The sequence below is a fragment of the Macrobrachium rosenbergii genome, chromosome 23 (genome assembly GCF_040412425.1).
Source record: "Macrobrachium rosenbergii isolate ZJJX-2024 chromosome 23, ASM4041242v1, whole genome shotgun sequence".
In the NCBI taxonomy this organism is placed as follows: Eukaryota; Metazoa; Arthropoda; class Malacostraca; order Decapoda; family Palaemonidae; genus Macrobrachium; species Macrobrachium rosenbergii.
The window spans coordinates 40,891,969-40,897,305 of NC_089763.1; the positions used below are offsets into that span (position 1 = coordinate 40,891,969).

At 37.1% G+C, this 5,337-nt stretch overlaps 1 long non-coding RNA gene across 1 annotated transcript in view; it reads right to left on the reverse strand.

The window, feature by feature from the left end:
• Nucleotides 1-2,973, reverse strand: part of LOC136851201 (uncharacterized) — a 149,234-nt gene extending 146,261 nt beyond the window's left edge. Inside the window, exon 1 of the long non-coding RNA XR_010856806.1 lies at nt 2,897-2,973. This is a non-coding gene — a long non-coding RNA (uncharacterized lncRNA). The remainder of the gene's footprint in view (nt 1-2,896) is intronic.
• Between the last annotated feature and the right edge of the window lie 2,364 nt (nt 2,974-5,337).

Genomic DNA, 5,337 nt, shown 5'->3' on the forward strand with positions numbered 1-5,337 from the left:
ACTTGTAGTGTTCATACACAAATTGTTACTGTATCCGCAAATGTATTACAGCCTCTCCTCTCTCTCTCTCTCTCTCTCTCTCTCTCTCTCTCTCTCTCTCTCTCTCTCTCTCTTCATCTTCTTCCTTCCGAAATTCGTCAAAAACCATTGATCCGAAGGACACGACTTTCCAATTTGGTTTTATGAAAGGATGCAACCGAAGATATCAGCCTCGTAGCCCAACTATGCCGCCTCCTCCCACCCCACACGCCCCCTTTCCCATTTCCCCCTTCTCTCCCTCCTCTCCCATCCAACCCTCCCTCCCCTTTCCTCTCTCTCTCTTTCTCTATCTCCCTCCCTCTCTCATAAGCTTTACTCTTTCCCCCCTACCCCTTTTTTCCCCTCTTTGCCCTCTCTGACTTCACTTTCTCCCATATCCTTGTTTCCTCTTCGCTTAACTTTCCTTGGTCTAATCCTTTCACCTGCATAGTGCCTTTCCCTTTTTTCCCCACTTGTACAATGAGGCCAAGGCTAGCATTCATAGAAATCATTAAATCCCTCCTACAGCGGCAACTGGTCCTATATTATAGATAACTTCTAAGCCCCACAACAGCTGCAACGGGTTTTGCATCTTACTGTTAGCAGCTTCCGACATCTCGATTACCAACGAAAGTTTCAAAATCGAAAAAACTACTATCCATTTCAGGGACCTCGAGTCATCGTTTTTCTCGAATATCTTTCAAACTAATTATTTGATCGAAATGGTACCCTGACAGTGTACAAGACACCTCCCGCTAATTTTGGCAATATAGTGCATTGTCAAATGGTGTTGGTTGAGTCGTTTACTCTTGACTTTTAAAGGCAAAGTCGCATGAGTCAGCAGGACTATTCTACGCAATCGAACGTCAGCTATCCCTCATAGACAGGAAAGGGTGGGGAGCGGAGATGGGGAGGCCAGGAAAGTGGGTTGATGGAGGGATGAGGAGGGGAAGGGAGAGGGAGGAACAGGATGGGGGTAAAGGACGTTCGACTGCATAGTTTGGCGATGCTTGGCAACACCATGTAAGTCAAGAGTAAACGCCTTAACTAAAACCATTTGACAATGACTATATTTGCAAAAGTTAGCGGGAGGTGGCTTGTACACTGTGTCAAAGTACCATTTCGATCAAATAATTAGTTTGAAAGATATTTGAGAAAAACGATGACTCGCGGTCCCTGAAATGGATAGTAGGTTTCGAGCGAATTCAACGGAAGCTGGAATGTTTCGGATTCTACGATAATTAGACGGCTGCAGGATTAGTTTAAATATTTATTTACATTTTCTACAATATGGTGGCATAACATTCCTACCTCATGATGATGCTGATACAAGTCAATTACTGACAGCAATAAGCATTGAAAAAGGGGGATGACCCAACAGAAATTTTTCATATAACCTCGGCTATATTTTGAACGATGTCATTACTTTCCTGCAGCCATTATTGCAGGACACTTTGTAACAAAGGAGCTTATAATAGATGCCAGGAATCAAATTGAGCAACGATGCAATATCAGATACAGCCTCGGATAATTGACTGGAATTTTATTCAAGTTCCCTCAAGTGCACCAAGTTGCTTGTGTATACGAGATTAGATCAAACCATTGCGATGGACGAGTTCCAGGAAAATTTAGCTCTAATTTTGCTCTTTCTTTTTTAGCCGTTACCTCTTTGAAATATCCGCATGCAGAGTATCAGAAGAAACATCCATATATTTATATATATTTTTATATATTTGTATACAGATATATATGTAGATATATATATATATATATATATATATATATATATATATATATATATATATATATAAATATATTTTATATGTATTTGATATACCCACATGCAGGTATCAGAAGAAACATCCATATATTTATATATATTCATATATTTCTATATAGGTATATATGTAGGTATATAAATATTTTATATAACATTACAAATATATATATATATATATATATATATATATATATATATATATATATATATATATAAAATATATATATAATGTGTGTGTGTATGTGTATGCATGCATAAAAACCTTGGAAAACCTTGTAAGGAAAAACTTCATCCTCGGCCAACATAAATACTTATGGAAGATGTACGCGAAAAATTAGCCTGAATCGTCCCTTAGATAAAGATCGTTGCGTATCAAACTCAGTCCAGTCAAACTTAGCGCTAGACCAACGGCAATGAATGATATTCGTAAACATAGTTTCGAACCAAACCAAGTCAGGCTTGCACAGAGATAAACAATCTACAGAACTAACACGAGCAGTGTGATAGGTTTGTGGTCCAATGAATCCAGTAATCAAGACAACTGCGAACCAAACCCTGTCAAAATCGCAAACAGATAATCAAACCATAACTAATGGACCAAAGATGACTGCATAGAATGACTTTGGTTTTTACCTTAAAATCAACAAGTTAATGGATTGGTTTCTTTACCTGTCGTCGCAGCGACTAAGGTCACTGACGCCACTTTCAACATACCGAATAGAAAAAGACTTGTGACTTTTTCTAAATCAGACGGGGTCTCAACGATGCCACCGACATCGATAAAACAGTATTCGAATGATTTCACTTTTGAGTATTTCTTATACACGAACACCAAAACCTCTCAGTGAAACGAAAATATGCTACCTAATCATATGAAAGGGTACCGTCACTGTTAATGTTGGGTTTCAATAGTAAAAAAATTTAATCGAAAGTAAACTGCACAGGAAATATTAACACCCTATATAATTAGAAACATTACCTATCCAGTCAGATTCAACTGTAAAATAAAAATCACATTTTCATAAAAACAATGCTTAGTCCACAAAATAATAACTAGAGTTGAGTAAAACTGCTATGAAGGTAAAGAATGGTACTTACCTTTGAAATCAGCGTAATTGCTGTCTTTCCAAAATGTCGTTTATGAGAACTGGTGGCCTGATTGGAGGTTGTCCCCTGTTGAGAGAAAAAAAATTTAGTTTAATATTGATTAACAAACAAACTGTATTAAAGTTTAATATCATTAGAACTCTTGGCAGGATTGGAGGGGGTCCCCTTTAAGGAGAAGTTATTCTAATATTTATAAACACTCTGTAGTCAGTAGTAAGATTTGAAACAGGTTGGTCGGTTGGATTAGATTAAGCCTGTCTTATATGCCAGCACGGGTCCGGGCTGCCCACGAGCAAGAACCCGTGCTGGCATATGGCCAGCTCAATCTTGACTGACCTTGCCCAAAGGCAACGGAAAACGTAGAAGAGAGATGAAGACAATTAGAGGCCAAAGACTAGGCTCAAACAACCTTGTGCATTTTCAGTTATAACCTGTCAGGCGACAAAAACAAGTCTAATGTCAAGAAAGTGCAAAATAACAAAATTAATACCAAAGGGAACTGATTCCAATTTACTGTATGTGAAAAGTGTATTCAGCTTTTTCAATAGGAATTTGAGAAATAAGTATAAAATCAACTTTAAAATTGGTGGTATTTAAAAGAAAATCACAATTCAACCTTAGCGAGAGGAAAAATGAGAACCTATAAACCAGCAGTAAATGAATTGGATACTTTATGCAAATGGCATTAAAAATCGAGGAATTAATCTCAAGGTAATTAATGAAATTTACGTTACTGAAATTAGAAAACGGGATTCCACTTCATTTTATTTAGAAAACGTGATCCTTTATTTGCACGTTACAATAAACATGGGCTCGTGGCTTGAAGAACATGTTAAAATAGACAAGAACACGAACCAATGCAAAATTTCAAAACTGCTTGCTTTTATAATAAAATAAAATAAGATAAAATATACTACTTCATGAGGTAGGAATGCTATGGGTTCTTTCTTACCCATAATTCGAATCAAAACAAAAAATCCTGATAGTTTGGAGCTGTAAAGTCGACACCCCGAATTGTTCTCAAGCAAGCAGTTTTTCTCTTCAGAAAATGTAGGAACAGAAGAACGTACGTTCATACCGGGAATATTAAACTTATATTAAAGATGAATCATTGTGCTAAGCAATGAATACTTAAAATATACAAGTTATTCATAGTTGAAACCCATTGTCTCCCATATTTTGTGCTTCACCGATAAATCAAACTCACTCACTCTCTCTCTCTCTCTCTTAAAATGGGCCATTCAGACTCTTTGTCTCTGTCTCTGTCTCTCTCTCTCATCTAAACAATCAAGGTTTGCCATCTGCTGACCTCGAGAGCGCGGATGGGAATGCTTCAAAAAGATCCTCCCGTTTTCTATGAACTGACGATCGTTAAGGGGAAACTCAAAGTGACAGATGCGATGGCCCTTCAACGAAGCGGGAGGATCCACACACACCGAGATGCACAACATCTGTCACTTACGAGGACCACTTTGACTGGTAAATGATGGCGAATGGACTCGAAGAGGTCGGCGTCGAGTGGCACTTGATCATTAGCCTTCAAGATAATGACTTTCTGGTCGAAGGATCGAGGGAAGAGAACAATTTCAGAAAGAGGGTTCGAGTGTGGCTTCGACATATCGAACGTATTCTTTTTTTTTCATCGTCATTTTTCTTTTACTTTAGAGTGTAATGGACGGGTGGGTACGTTTCTGTCGAGGGATAATTGATTGACTGATCAGATTTTACAGATTTGCACCGACAATTTCTTTTTGAAAAATAACTTAAGATTTTTTGTATAATACGGGTATTCAAACATACATTTACACAAACACACACACACACACACACACATATACACATGTATATATATATATATATATATATATATATATATATATATATACACAGTATATATATATATATATATATATATATATATATATATATATATATATATATATATATATATATATATATATATATATATATATATATCTTATACATAATGCCTCCGGAGAAAAATCATTATCCGACACATTCATTTTTTCTTTGCTTGATACGGAGTAAACGTTCTATGTTAGAGACATTCAACAACACTGGCTGATCCATTTCTCAATAGCATCATAAGCTACCTCTATATACACTGCACCATCTACCTTACATCTTGCGTACCCTCCTCTCCTCCTTCCCCCTCCCCCGCTTCCTAATTATACACTTTCGCCTACCCAGAGTCCTCCATTCTCTCCACATGACCAACACATTTCAAAACACAACGATCCGTACTTTCACCTAACATATATAACACTTCTTCCTCGCACAGTCAGTCTTATTTCATCAATACTACGAAATTGATTCATCTAAATACCTGAACCTTTTTTTATTAGCATGCAGCAGCCAAACAGTACTTCTATACAGAGAGTAGGCTCAGCAATCCGTTCAAACGCTCAGAT